Below are 16008 nucleotides of genomic sequence, written 5' to 3'. Positions count from 1 at the left end.
TTGTGACCGCAGAAAATATGGTTTCAAGACAGTGTCTTGTTTTAAATCAAATATAAAGTGGTTGCCAGGGAAAAATTCCCAAATATGAAATACACCCAAGTCAGCTGGATTTTATAGAGATTTTAATTAATACAAATGAGGAATTAATGAAAGGGAGAGAGAGAGAGAGAGAAAGGAAATAATGAGAAAGGGCTATACCAGCCTAGGCCAGCATGAGCCAGCCTAGGCTGAAAACCCTAAGAGAGAGATCAGTCAGTCTTTTATCAACTCACTACAAGATTTTTCCAAGCAAGATTCTAGTGTTCAGAGAGACATCAGTTCAGCTTCAGCTAGCTCAATCAAGTTCAGCCATCAAGCCCTTCAAAGCAGCTGCCTCCTCCAATTCAGCTTTTCCCAGCTGAATCTCCAGAGACCTCTTTTTGACCTCCTTTTAAAGGGAATTTTCTCCTATGTAACCTCCCCTAAGTTCTCACATCTACCAATAACAGTAGAGTTTTCCAAAGGACAGACCATTCTTAATTCACACCTGAGCAGGCTAAACTTTTGAGTAATTCACACCTGAGTAGACTAAAATCTCTGAGTAAATTCTCACCTCTTTGCTCCTTATAAGTTTACAAGTTGCCTGACGTTTATAGTTTATAGGTACTTATCACCCTTTTGTATAAGATCTAAAAATAGGCACAGCTTAAGAACTTTTGCCTTACTATAAGTATGGGTTTAAGTATTTTTCATTGTTCAGGAAGGAGTTTCTTCCCCTAAAGTAAGCTTAATTAGGGGTGGAGTAGAGGTCTCACATTCCTGATCTAAGTCCCTTTATTGTTTAAAATGGGGAATGATCTTAACCAAGTGTTTTGAAGTAGGGTCTGAGAATTTTTAAGGTTCACAGTCCTCAGACTCTTCTAGTTGTATGACACTGGCCAAGTCACTTAACCCTCATTACCTAGTTCTTACTGTTCTTCTGCCTCAGAGCCAATATCTAGTATTTGACTCTAAGACAGAAGGTAAAGGGTTAAAAAAAATTTTTTTTAACACTATAAAATGCGTTAGTCCTTAGTAGGCCCCTGGCTGGAGCAGTCTGGCCACAACAAAGAAAAGGTGACAAGCCCTCTTCTCTAGTGCTTATTCTTCCCTGGCAGAGCCTTCTAGTACACAAGGATCATGTATATAGTGGGACTACCAATGGGTCAGTTTGAATTAAGAACTACTATGGGGCAGTGTCCCCATTGAAGAATAGCTCACATCTCTGTGGGTCTTTGAAGCTGTCAAAGAGCTTCATATTTCATTTGATCCCCATAACCACTCTGTGAAATGAATGTTCTTATCACCTCTATTTTATAGATGTGGAAACTGAGGTGGAAACATTCAGTGACATGCTTAGAATCATGTAGTCAGTCAATAAACATTTATTAATCATTTACTATGTGCCAGGTAGTGTGCTTAGCACTGCTGTTAAGTGTCTGAGGCAAAATTCAAACCTGTCTTCCTTCTAGCCACTTCTAAGTGCTGCCTTTGCATGAAGGCAGGAATAAGCAGAGGAGCATGGGGAGAGCATCATGAGTCCAGGTGCCCATGTTGGGAGTCAAACATTCTGTGTTTTAATTATGTGGAGTGTGGCGTATTGGTGAAAGCAGTGGGCTTGGAGTCAGGAAGAACTGAATTCAAGGGCTGCTTCTCAGACACTATGAGACCTTGGGAGAATCACTAACCTCTCTTTGCCTCTCCTTTCCAAGTCATGGGTTGGTGGGATGGGGAGATTTCATCTGTTTTGGTTAATGGAATTCTCATAAAGGGGGTTGACAAAAATCGTGAAATCTTCCTGATTGTATATAAACATTTTTTAAACCCTTACCTTCTAATTTAGAATCAATACTAAGTATCTGTTCAAAGAAGAATTCTAAGTGCTAGGCATTTGGAGTTAGGTGTCTTGTCCAAGGCTGCACAGGGGAGTATCTGAGGTAAGATTTTAACCCAGGACCTCCTATCTCCAGGTCCAGATCTCTAACCATTAAGCTGCCTAACTACTCCTCATATAGATATCTTAATGAGCATTCTATATAGCTCAGTGGCATATAGTGATGTTATTTCAAAGCTAAAGAAATAAACCAGCAAGCATCTGAAGAAATGATATATTCAAAGGACATTCAATATGGTTTTGTGAATCCATAAAATGTACAAAAATGGGTTGGTCTTTCAAAGAAAGTATTTAAAAATCTGAATTTAATGAATACCAAAAGAAAGAAAATATACATATATAAAGTACACCAGACAGAAGATGATTATGTATGAAAACATAAATCTCCTATCCACTTGCTTTTTTCAAAGTATATTGCTTTCAAAGCTGTCTTGCTAGTCTGGGTTCTTTCTGAACTTTCAGTTCTCTTTTGTGTGTTTTTAAAAATGCTTCAATGCTCCTCTTTATTTTCTTCATTTTTATTGACCCTATCAATCACAAGCTCTATTTCCCTCCTAAATCCCCTCCCCAAATACAAAGATAGTTTAATCTTAGTAACAAATAATTCTAATCAAGCAGAACAAATCCACATGGTGACCCCATCCAGAAATGTAGGTCCTATTCTGTGCCTTGAGTCCAGAAGGTAGAACATGTCTCCTCATCCATCACGGCACTAACCAGAGTTCTTAAGGCTTTCCAAATTGCTTTTCTTTACAATGTTGTTGTTACTGAATACATTGTTCCCATTCTACCCCCTGGGCCTTGTATCAGTCCAGACAAATCTACTCTGGTTTCTCTGAAGCCATCCTTTTTGTCATTTCTGGTGTGTGTCAGTCTTTCTTAAGGCTGCCTTCTACACCAGCCATAAAGAATTATAACTTGTGCTGGTCAATGGATCTCAGTGTGAAGTTCTCTTCTACAACTAAGGCAGTCTGATAGTGATTGTAAAAAGTCTTTTTGCAGAATTTCAGAGTTGGCCCTCTAGTCCAATCTATGCCTGGTAGATGAATCCCATCTCCAACCAGTAGTCATTCAGCCTTCACATAAAGCCTTCATGAAGGGGAACCCACTGCCTCTAGAGGCATCCCATCCTGTTTTTTAGATAATTTGTATTGTTAAGAGGTTTTTCTTGTCATTAAGCTTAATTCTGCCACTTTGCAAACATCTCCCTTGGTTCTTGGTTCTGTCCTCTGTAAAAAATAGACTCGAATACAGGACTACAATCCCCATGAGCCTTTGCTCCACTTCCCCAGAATGCCTTGTAATCTCACCTGGCCCCAGATCGAGAAGAAGCTGATTCAAAGGCTTTTGAGAGGCACTCTCTTGACTCTTGGCTCTTGGACTTCCATTTTGGGGCAGGCATGGCTTTTTTTCATAATGTAGGTGAGGTTGTGTCTAGGCCTGGACACGTGTTTCTTATCCTGTATTTTCTTTAATCCTTAATCTTCAATAAACCTCCAAAAAAAAATATAATACTCCTTGCAGAGAGAAACTAATTTCTACCTGCTTCAGATGCCTCAGTCTCCCCATCTCCCCTAAATTTTAACTGTTACACCTCTGGGAATAAACAGAAAAATTCCATACTCCCTCAATAGGACAGCTTTTCCAGTACTTGCAAGTAGGTCTCCTATCCCCTGGAACCTTCTCTTCCCTATTCCTTCAGCTGAGTCTCTTGTGACTCAGAGTCCAGGCCCTTGCCCATTCTGGTGGCCCTCCTGTGAATGTGGGTGTCTAGAGCTGATCACAATATTCCACTGTGGTCCAATGAGTCCTGAAGGACCACCATCTCCTTACTCTTGGAAGACACACCAATTCCTAGTGAATTTGGAGTTCACTCAACCCCCCAAATCTTTATATCTGTTCAGCCATAGCCTCCCTCTTATCTTTTCATGAAAGAACAAAAAAAAAAAACACTGAAGAAGTGAAAAGCAGGGAATGAATTAGGTCATTTGGGAGATGCTGAAGACAGCCTACCTCACCACTAAACTCAAGCACTTGCCCTGAAGGCCAGAAGTCATCAGTGCTTCCTCATCTTTGTTCTCTGAAGAGTTAAGCCAATCTCCTTTGTTTTATCAGGCTCCTTCATACACAAGGTACCAGGCACTTCATACAGAGATTAATTTTAAAACCTTCCGTTTCTATTTAGCTTAAGGCTAGCTTTAAAAAGAGAAAATGACTCATTGGTTCAGGAGGAGGAAGTGGGCTGTGTTCAAATAAAGCAGCCTAAGTGAAAAGTACCATGAGGCTCTTTATTCAGGACTGGGGAGAAGCTGTGAACAGGCCCAGGCTGTTGCCATCCAGTGAGGCAGGATGAAAGCTGGAGGGCATGAGTCAGGTTACTTAGGGGCTCCAGAATTGGATGTGTGTGTGTGTGTGTGTGTGTGTGTGTTGTGTATGTGTACAGGGAAGTACATGTACATTTAAACGCAGATGGGTGTTTATGCAAATAGAAAGCAAGAAAATCATTTTGAACTAGTGGCTTCTAATATATACAATAATAAGGTCAATCATAGGGAAATAGTGAACTGATATGGAAAGAGGAAGAAATTTTCCCCGGAGGGAGTTAAGAACAGGGCTAGTGAGGGTCACAAAGGCTAATACTTTTAGTGTGTGAAATGTTCTATGAAATAAGGTCTCTTCCCTCCTACTGAGTTATGAGAGAACCACGTTCTCTATAATTAGTATACTCTGAAATATATAAAATCACGATGATACAGACTCAATACAGCTTTGGCCAAGGCACAAGGGCTGCTGCCACCACTATAGAAGAAAATTCTGCACAGTTCAAATATTAACAGGATTTCAAATATAGCTTGCAAAGATCCGCTCCAGGCAGCCTCTTTGTTTCTCTGGCTGAGGAGCTTCAAGCTGCAGCTTGCCTCAGGCCTGTCAGAGAAATCTCACTGTAATTGGTATGAGGCCCCAAGTATACTGACAATAATTGAGGCTTCTCTCCCCGGCATTATACTTGATGGCATGTTGTATTAAAAAGGAACAAAATTACACAGTCCAGGAACTCCTGGGTGATCCAGTCGAGGGAACAGGGGCTGCCTGGCAGGGCTTCCAGACAAAGGTTTGGAAATGCAGTGACATGTACACCATGAAAGCCCAAGGATAAAAGGTCAAAGGCCCATCAGTGGGGAAAGCCCCAATGCCTCTGCAGGACAAATAGCGTGATGGGCAGAGAAGCCGGAGTGACATCCCCACTATGTGTGTTTGTTTTATGAGCCAAATAGGCACTTTATAATGTTTGGAGTCACATAAGTAGGTGGTGACAGTATGCAAGCTGTGTATCTTATAATGAGGCTATACTTCCAAGTAAAAGAATCATGTCCCCAGGGCACGACCTGGACTTTATCATACTACAATGGATTATTCAGTGCAGTTCTCTAGTTCAGCCTTCACTTTTGAAGAGGACCAATGACTCCATAAGACCATTTTTTGACTTGTCTGTGTATTGGATTTAAGTGAAACAGAGTTGCACAAAATCAGCAGCCTCACTCTTTTCCAGAATTATCGAAGTCCAGTGGGAGGACAATAAATCAGAATGGCTGTCCATGGCCCAGGATGCAATGGATGCCCATGGCATCTTGGATGTCTGAACAAATTCTAAGTACTCCATAGCATCTGCTTTAGCTGCCTTCATGGCCCTTGGAACAAATTGTTCTCATTCACCCATTATACCAGGGACAGTCTCTTGTGTGGCAAAGATCAAGCACCATGGGTTTCATGCTGGAAAGTCCATTTGTTTTTAAGGGTAAACTTTTGTTCCCCTTTGATGTAAGAGGAGAGGTAGGCTGTTATAACTACTGGGTGGAAGTAAAGGCATACACATGGTCACCAAACTTGAATAGTTTTCAGCCTTCCTTCTTTTATGCTCTCATATCCAAAGAGAAGGAGAGGGAATGGGGAAATATGGAGGGAGCCATAAAGCCAAGGTGCTTTCTATAACATCTTTCAAGCACTTAGATGAGGAATAAAATTAAAGGACCCCAAAAGACAAGAAGAATTCCATTTAACTTTGTTCTACCTACCCTAATCCTCTCAAAATAAAATCAGAGAAATTGTTACGATTTCAAGAAAAATTATATGCCCCAAAAAAGGAAATATCAGCCTCCCCCCCAAAAAAATTAAATTGACTATATATATCTTAATGGATAGAAAATGAAGAGTGGAAAGATAGCCTCTGGGTATAGTAGATTGAGTATTAGGGTTGGAGTCTAGACTTGGAGTTGAAAAGAATTCAAATCCCTAGTCTGATCCTTATAGCTATGACCTTAGGCAAGTCATTTAACATTGCTAAATCTTCAGTTTTTTCAATTTTATTTATTGTTATTTTTTTTTAAACCTCTGCTTTCTGTCTTAGTAAAAACTAAGACAGAAGGGCAAGGATTAGGCAATCGGAGTTAAGTAACTTGCCCAGAGTCACACAACTAGGAAGTATCTTGGGTCAAATTTGAACCCAGGTCCTCTCAACTCCAGGCCTGGAGCTCTATCCACTATGCCACCTAACTGCCCCTATTTCTTCAACTTTAAAAGGAAGAAGTTGGACTCAATGACCTCTAGGGTCACTTTATAACTCTAAATCCAGGACACTGAGACATTTCTGAAACTACCCATATATAATTAGACTTGTTAAAACAACAATAAGTTCATTACCAAATTGGGCAGGAAGAGAAAGATGTGAAGATGATACAGTGTGGAATTCTAATAGTGCCCCCTGGACCTATTTCCATTTATGCTGGAAAATGGAACAAGGAAAAGACTTTGAGGAGACCATTATATAAAGATTAAAATTATTATCCAATACTCTATTATGTTTAATAATATTTATTAAATATTTAACTCGAAGTACAAGGAAGTAAGGCTAGCTAGCCTAAAACCAAGAGCCACTCCTCCCTCCTCCACATGGATTCACCTGGACAGAGAAAGCATGACCAAAACTAAAATTTCAATCAAGGTAATGATGCACATACAGGAAAGGGAAAAGGGGATTATGGGAAATGCAGGCCCCAGGGTTCAAGATTTCAATCAATACAATTACCATCTTCTATGGGAATTTAACCAACATCCTAACAAAAAGGACAAAAGAGCACAGAATTCATCTCAGCCTGCCAGTACTTTGCCAATCAGAGAGGCATGTCAGAGAAATATGGCATTAAGACATAAATTAATTTGCAATTAAATGGAAGAGATGGGACCAGTAGCATTATATAAAGCTGCAAGAACTGGTGGCAGAACATAGTAGTTTGAGGAAACCTTTGGTTCAGGCCCAGTCAAATCACATCATTCCAAGAACTCTAAAAGATGCAAAAGAGAAAAAAGCAAGACCAGATGAAAATAAGATGGCATATCTCTAGCATGTTATTTTCTTCTTCAATGGCTGTGGAACCATCATTTTTGGACTCAGTGTGTTCAATGAGGAAGCAAAAATGGCCCCGGGGGCAGCTGGGTAGCTCAGTGGATTGAGAGCCAGGCCTAGAGAGGGGAGGTCCTAGGTTCAAATTTGACCTCAGATACTTCCCAGCTGTGTGACCCTGGGCAAGTCACTTGACCCCCATTGCCTAGCCCTTACCACTCTTCTGCCTTGGAGCCAATACACAGTATTGACTCCAAGATGGAAGGTAAGGGTTTTAAAAAAAAATGGCCCCAAACTAGAAAAAATAAGAGCAGCTAGACCAGATCTCATATGTCAAAATCTGTGTAGGAGGTAAAAAGTTTTGTAAACATTAAGGGACAAATTTTAAAGATATTCTCATCTTAAATTCTTAAGCTATTAAAAAAAAGGAAGATGCCAAATAAGAAAATCATGGATTTTATTGTTATTGAAAAAGGTAATTGATGGGACATAAGTTATGATCAGCTGATACCATCTCTTTTCTCACCTCATTGATAAATGATTTATGAAAATGATGAATATACATGTCAAAGGCATGAGAAGGGAATAGGCAGATTTTCAAACGATATTTTACTCTGGGCCTTTATAGCATTTAACATTTCCAACCACTCTTTCCCCCTAAATACTCTCTTCTCTCTGTGTTTTCATAACACTGTTTTCTCTGATGCTAGTTCTCCTATTCTCTCAGTCTCATTTGCTGGACCATCATCCAAGTCTTTCCTTTTCTATGTAAATGTATCTTAAGTCTCTACATTTTCTCTTTCTGTGAGCTCATTACCTCTTGTGGGTTCAGTGATCATCTCTTACAGATGCCTTCCATATTCTTAGATCCATCTTCAGTCTTTCCCCTGAGTTCTAGTCTGGCACCACCAATTGCCAATTAGACATTTCCAACTAGGTATCCTGTTGTCATCTCAAACTGGATATTTCTAAAACAGAACTCATTATTTTCCCCTCAATCACCTCCCACCCCAGCCCCACCAAATCTGCCCCTCCTTCTAATGCCCCTGTTAGGTTGAGAGCTCCTACTAATCCAGGCTTATTATCTCATAATCACTGAGGAGGGAAGCCATTGTGTGGAAAGTTGTTGTTGTTTGCCCTTCACTTTTGAAGAGGACTAGTGATTTTGTGGAGTGATGACTTGCTTGTGAATTGCATTTAAGTTGGACAATTATCTGAAGTTGGAGGCCTCAGTCTCTCTTCTAGAGTCATCAAAGTCCAGTGACAGAACAAAAATCAAGATATGTAGCAATGGCCTCTAGGATTCACTGGATGACCTTGGAATCTCTGATGTCTGCCCAAGCTCTAAGTCCTCTACAGTGCCTTCTTCAGACACCTTCATGGCTATTGGAACAAATTATTCTAACTTGACTACCTCCCCCATCTGAGCAGTTGCCAACTCTTATCTCCATAATATTTGTCACATGAGTCTCTTCTCTATTCACATGGCCTCTGACCCTAGTTCAGGCCCTTATCACTTCTCGCATGTTCTCATTGCCATACCTTCTCATTGGTCTCCCTATCTTCAGTATTTGACCTCTTGAGTCAGTCTCCACATATTAATCCAAGCAATATTCCTAAACTTTTTCACTTGTCTTCTCCAGAAGTTCCCGTGATCCCCTTTTGCCTCTAGAATTAAATACAAGCTTCTCTGGTATTTAAAACCCTCTTCAGACTGATCCTAGTTTGTCATTCCAGACAGGATTTCTCTTCAAACTCTCCACATTCTAGCTATCTGGCTAAAGCCCTACTTAACTGTTCTTCAAACACAAAATTCTCTCTCTTCTCCATCTCATCAGATTTTTTTTTCTTTTAGCTTTTACAAAGGGATATTTAAAGTGTAAGGGTTAAAATTAAAGGGTTGGATTCAATATATAAGAGTGTGGTTGCCAGAAATTATTACTAAAGTCAGAATGACTTTAAAGCAATTTATTTATAAAATAGAAGGAAAGAGTGAAAATAAGGAAATGAGAGAGAGCAGATATTTACTCCAGCCCCCTCAGAACTAGGCAAGGCTTCAGAGCCCAGCAAAGGGGGCCCAGAGATAAATTAAACAAGGGTTTTATCCACAAGGCCTACTCCAAGACAAGGGGCCTCTCTGGAGACTAGTACCTCCAGGAAAGCCAGGAAAGGGAGCCAGCCTTTTTCACACACCCATGTGGTAGTTCTAAAGGAAAATCGAATAGCAGTCTGAGGTCCCAAGCCAGAGCTCCTTCAACTGGTCACAGGAAGTTCTTGCCACATTCAAAGTCTCTTCCTTTTCGTCCTTCCTTCCACTTTACATGGACCAATTGAAGCTATAGCTTTGCCAAGACTGCCCAGGGGGCAGTCAGTGAGTTTCTGATTTGAAACGTGGGTCACGGACCTCCCCATACTTAAGTGGGGTGTATAGGACTTTCAGTGATTAAATCTAAAAATTGGCAAGGGAGAGTTAACCCCATCTTCACAAAAGATACAGCAGGACAGAAATGTAAGCATTACCTTCCCCTCCCCACCCTGCCAGGGCACCCCCTTCCCTCTACCTCCTTAATCTCTAGGAAGAGTTCTTGGTTTCTATATTGCTTTAACGCCACCAAGTTCATTTCCAAAGTGACATGGCTACTCAGTAAGTCAGTGTCTCAACTACCCCTGAGCTGGGTTCCAAAGGTCATTTCTCTGGGCCTCAAGACTAGAATGACTGGTTGAAAAACCTTGCCAGTAAGTTAGGCAAGCAGATAACATATCTTGTGCAAGTGTTGTGCACTTTCCTGTATATACTGAAGCCTGGGAAGATAGTATATGTGTCTCCCATATATACAAAAAGAGCAATTCTAAGGGGCAGCTAGGTGGCTCAGTGGATAGAGTCAGGCCTGGAGATGGGAGGTCCTGGGTTCAAACATAGCTTCAAACATTTCCTGGCTAGGTGACTCTGGGCAAGTCATTTAATCCTAATTCCCTTGCTCTTTTGTCTTAGAATTGGTACTGTTAACTGGGAAAATACAAAACTATTAAATAGAAAAGCCACTCTTTAATTAAGTAAAGGGGTACAGCACTAAATTAGGCCTCCATGCAGAGCTGCCCACCACACACCCAGGAACAGTTCTGAAGGCTGAACTCTGGTTGCCCTGGCCACTGACCCCTGGGAAGGCCGACCTTGCTAGATTGGACAATTTTGAGGAGTCATTAAAGTTGGGAAGCTTAAATACCTTTCCAGGGGAACTTGGGGACTAAGGATGAGAGGGATAGTTGATTGGCTTTACAATGGTAACAAAGGAAAATGAGGAGTTCCAGACAGGAATCACAGTGAGGGATTGATGCTTTACAAGGGACACAAAAGGGGAAGATCCATCCCCCTAGGTGAAGGACCTTGGCCTAAGGGGAGAAATCATTGGGGCAAAAGAGATACTCAACATCTGAAGGGATTAGCGCTCCCCATTTAAATTACTTTAAGGTCTATTATTTTAGTCTAGTGAAGTTGTACTTTCCCTCTGGGAGAAACTCTCTGGTGACAAGGTCAAACCTGGGGCTTTCACCTTTAAGCTAAGTAAGGGGGTGGGGGGGTTATTAACTCTTTCTAGGCTACAAGTTTGAGAACTTCTAGAGCAGTGGTTCTCGACCTTTCTAATGCCATGACCCCACAATACAGTTCCTCATGTTGCAGTGACCCCAAACCAAAAAATTATTTTGGTGGCTACTTCAAAACTGTAATTTTGCTACAGTTATGATTCGGAATGTAAATACCTGATATGCATTGTGTATTCTCATTGCTACAAATCAAACATAATTTAAACATAGTGATTAATCACAAAAACAATATTTAATTATATGTTGAGAAATATTAATCCAGCAAGAGGCAGCCTGAGCTCTGGGTCGGGAGGTAAGTCCTGCCTGGGGAGGGGGTCCACAGACGCTGCCTTCTTCTTCCTGTCATCTCCCTCCAGCTCGAGCTGAGGTTTCACTTTGCTGGGGTTACTCAGCTCCATTATCCACTCCAGGACTCGTTCTTAACCCCTCCAGAGCTAGTGCCCAGGTGCTCTCTCTGGGTCTCTGTTTGAGTCCAGTCTCCAAGCAACAGGGTAAATCCATCGCCCCTCATAGGGGGAGGGCTGCTGATAGGTAACTAATATTAGTACAATGTGCGGGCAGCAGGGTCCCCGTTCTTTCCAAGATCTTGCTGTAAAGTAGCTTGATTTCTCAGCAGCTAAAGCCATCAGAAATATGTATTTTCCGATGGCTTTAGGAGACCCCTGTGTTTTGGTCATTTGACCTCCACCGGGTCATGACCCACAGGTTGAGAACCACTGTTCTAGATTCTAGGCAGACAATACTAAGGCAGAAGGTAAAAGTTGTTTGTTTGTTTGTTCTTCTCAAGAATTAACTAGCCAGGTGAAGGGACTGATGGGAAAGGCAGTGATTTCCCAGCCTCACACAAATCCTTACACAGCTGGATAGGATTAGGAGGAAGTAGAATGCCAGAAAGGAGTGGCTGCTGTACTGGGGTAAGGAGGTACCTAAACTCAAATCCCAGCTTTATCACTTGAGAGGAGCCTTCTTCCTCTGCTTTCTTAGGCTTCCTTTCCTCAACTATAAAATGCCCATAACCATAACCATACCCATGTGGGCTCCCTCTCCAAGCTATTATTCAGCTCCAGTGAGATAATTCATGTCAAACATTTGGCAGACCCCAAATAGCTCTAGAAAGCCTGTTCCTGAGAAGCTCTACCTGTGCCCTGGCTTCCCTACAGAGCTAGCATGGTCTGCTCAGATTGGAAAATATTCCTCTCAACCATCCTAGGTCAGCATCTCCAAGGACAGGAAGATTAAAATTGGCATTTGAAGACAGCACAGATAACACAATTTGAGGAGACCCTTGGAGTGCCTGACAGCCACCAACATCCTCAAACTCCCCTACAGGGATCTGAGATCCCAATAATTACCGCTTAGGTTCTCTAGTACCACAAGATTGACAAATCCCTTTATGGGTAATAACCTTGGAAATGTCGAGATATTAGAGCTGAAAGGAAGCCGAGATCATCTGATCTAACCCCTTCAAATTCCAAATGTGGAAACTGAGGACAGGATGTGGGAAGCAATTTGTCCAATGTCCAAAGTCGTAGTGTTGTGGGGTATAGGAGTGTACCCCTGGGGTTCGGGAAGGATACCTTTCACAAGAATGCAAGACTCTGAAACTCAGCTTAAAAGTAAAGAGAGAGATTTATTAGTAACGTTGAATTTTCGGACAACAAAACAGCATGAGTGGAGCAACCTGGGAGGCTGCTCCCAGAATGCCTCCATTCTGGGGTTTTTATATTCTTCTACAGCAATGGGACTGTGACTCTGGAGTAAGGGGTTGGGGGAAGGGAGATTAGTCAGAGAGCATGAGGTTGTTCTCATGATTTGGAGGATGAATGAATGAGGTGTCTCTTTGCTCATCTCAGTTCAATGGGGCAATCAAAGGAGGATAATCTCCAAGGTCAGGTGTTTTGGGTTGGGAGTCTGGAGGGCCTAAGGGAGCAGAGGAATTTCCCTGATAATAGTTTGCCTGAGTTTCTGGGGGTACAATGCCCATGCCTGTAGGAGTCCTGATTCCTGATTCATACCAGGTCCTGTTTTTTCTATGAGATGTCAATCAGGCCCTGAGCATTTATTAAGCACCTACTGTGTGACAGGTACTGTGACAGATTGTGGGGGTACAAATACTAAAGAGAGAGATCCAGCATACTTCGTGCTATGTCAATCAATAAGCTTTTTTTTTTTTTAAACCTTCTGTCTTAGATAATAAGTAGTGATTCTAAGACAGAAGAATGTCAAGGGCTAGGCAATGAGAGTTTAGTGACTTGCCCAGGGTCATACAGCTAGGAAGTGTCTGAAGTCAAATATGAACCCAGGACCTCCTGTCTCTAGGCCTGATACTCCATCCACTGAGAAACATAACTTCCCCAATCAATTTATGAAGCCTGCAAAGCCTGTTTCAGTTTTATGTGTCCATGAGTATTCTGGTTCTCTGTATACACCTCCCAGCTTCTAACACAGGTCCAAACACCGAGGAGGCACTATGGGAAAGTTGGACGAAAATCAGTTATTTTTCAATTCATTGTACAGATCTCATAATCCAAATAGAAACACAGAAGTGGTTGAAAGCCACATAACCAGTAATGTCCATGCAAGGACATGCCCCTTACATGCCCTAAAACTCCCTTTAAAATAAAAGCCTTGTGCCTGCTGTCAGCTTGGAAAAACACAGAACTACTAAAGTAGTCAGCAAAACCAAGTCTTTAATCAGGAAAAAGATAGTGTTCAATATTCTGCTGCCACACAGAGTCAAGCACCTAAAAACCATACAGAGCCAAGGGCTCTGGGACTCTGGGAGAAGTATCTCTGTGAGAATCACCGCATGAGATGATTGTCTGAAGAACAATAAAACACAGGGATCTTATATACCTTTTGGGTATATAAGATATACCGAAGATATAACAGCAAACATACAAATGACAGGTTGTAAACAGGCTTGGGAAAGAGGCTGAAACCAGAGGCTGGGGTATCAGGGAGTCTACTACAATGGATGCTAAAAGGATGGTTGCTGCCCAGGTATTGGCCTTCTTGAGAATGGATCTTTTACTAGTTCCACCTCAACTGGGATCATTAAGTACTTTAAGGTCTGTTGCTCAGTCTGGGACTTCCCTCAGGTGAGTTCTCAGGGGACAGAGCAAAATTGGGGTTCCCAAAAACTCAATTGACACTGCAAAGCTCAGAAGGAGGGAAATAACAGAAGGAGGCCAGGAAATGAAGACCAGTGTCTAACTCTATCAGAGATAAAGGGAATTACTTACTATGTAGAATTCTTCTTTGTTTTCTGTCAAGCAGAAAGCCTCCAGGCTCTGCCCAGGACTTCCGACTTGGCCCCCCACCTCCTCCCTTCCACATTTTTTAGTTCTCTCTCAGAATGTGCAAAAACTTCAGTGAGGTCCATCCCACCTACCATTCACATCTGGGATAAGTCCCTGCCTCGCCTTCTCTGATTCCTTTCTGGAGGCAGGCTGGGGATCAAAGTGACAGCAACTCTGAGAAGCCCAGCATCTGCCCCCAGAGACCCTTCTTCCTAGTCCCTCCACCTCCCATTCTGGGGTGATTCTGTCATACTAAATATCAGACCCAAAATTTGAACCCAGATCTGTTGTCCCCAAATCCAGTGCTCCCTCCAAACACTGTATTGTCTTCCAACTAATCAGTCAATTCATCAAACATTTTAAAGTGCTATAATCCTTACTTTCTGCCCTAGTAACAACTAGGCAGCCACATTAGGTGCTCAGGGGTCACACAGCTAGGAAATGTCTGAGACCAGATTTGAGCTCAGGACCTCCCATCTGTTACCAGGCCTGACCTTCTATCCGATGAGCCATCTAATGACCCTGAAACCCTTGGTTTTTGTAGCTGTAAAATGGAAATCATAATAACACCAGCCACTCAGGGTTGTTGTGAGGATGCACAGTGAATAAATGCTGGTTATTATTATTACTTTTAGAGTTTGCTTAGTACTGCACTGGCACTTCCTCAGTAAATTAGCTCATGAAGTATTGCCATTTCTACTATATTAGAGGGGATCAACCATGACCATATAATGCCTTGCCAGTTTTTTCAAATCTGTCTTTGCTTATGTAAAGAATATTTCTGTAGTTGTCAGTGTACATCAATAAGCTTTTTTTTTTAATCACCCTTACCTTCTGTTTTAGAATCAATACTGAGTATTGGTTCCAAACGAGAAGAATGGTAAGGGCTTGGCAGTTGGATTTAAGTGACATAGATACAGAAGTGTCCAAGGTCAAATTTGAACCCAGGACCTCCTAACTCCAGGGCTGGTACTCCATCCACAATGGTACTTAACTGCACCCCAATGACAGTTTAATCTAGTTCTGGCCACACTAGGGAGAGAGAGTGTTAGACCACATGTTTGTCCTCTCTGCCTTGGATGACCTCTAGGATTCCTTCCAACTTTAGTTCTACAATGAATAGAAAGCCTGAATCTGAGGAATAAAGAAAGGCCTGAGTTCAAGTTTTAAATCAGACACATCCTTGCTGAGTTATCGTGAGCAAGTCACTTTGCTGTGGGCAACTCTAAGGCTATATAGAAATGAAACCCTAGATCTTTGTATTTGTAAAAAATATTTAATTCTTGGATATATATACTCACAATCCCCAGGGGATTACTGAGTACACTTTCTGCCCTGCAATATCCTGTTGTGCATCTTCTTACCCATTCTATGAGTCCTTTAGGTCTCTTCCATATGATTTGTCTTTGAGTTTGGCATTCCCCAGCTTCCTGGTGCAGAACTCATGTTGACCAATAGTGATGTCCCTATTCTCTCTCATAAACAACACATCCCACATCCCACATCAGTTACCAGTAGTTTGCTAAGCAGATTGATCTCTTCACTTCCTGGCAGGCCCCATTCCTAGCTCTTCTTTCTCTATCATCTTGAATCCTAACATTTAGCTGTGGTTTTTCAAGGCTTTTGATTAACCCTTTGTTGTTTCATTTTCTTTCTTCCTTTTTTAAACCCTTACCTTCTGGCTTAGAATCAATACTGTACATTGGTTCCAAGGCAGAAGAGCAGTAAAGGCTAAGCAATGGGGTTGTGACTTGCCCAGGGTCACATAGCTAGGAAGTGTCTGAGGCCAGATT

At 41.7% G+C, this 16008-nt stretch overlaps 1 protein-coding gene across 1 annotated transcript in view; it reads left to right on the top strand.

Annotated features, from left to right (window-relative positions):
* DMC1 (DNA meiotic recombinase 1) overlaps nt 1–16008 on the top strand; it is a 69041-nt gene that overhangs the window by 38627 nt on the left and 14406 nt on the right. The gene's annotated exons all lie outside the window — the stretch shown is intronic.

The sequence above is a fragment of the Monodelphis domestica genome, chromosome 5 (assembly GCF_027887165.1).
Source record: "Monodelphis domestica isolate mMonDom1 chromosome 5, mMonDom1.pri, whole genome shotgun sequence".
NCBI classification, from domain to species: domain Eukaryota; kingdom Metazoa; phylum Chordata; class Mammalia; order Didelphimorphia; family Didelphidae; genus Monodelphis; species Monodelphis domestica.
The sequence above is the reverse complement of the archived record's forward strand: the minus strand, read 5'-3'. Positions and strand labels throughout refer to the sequence as shown.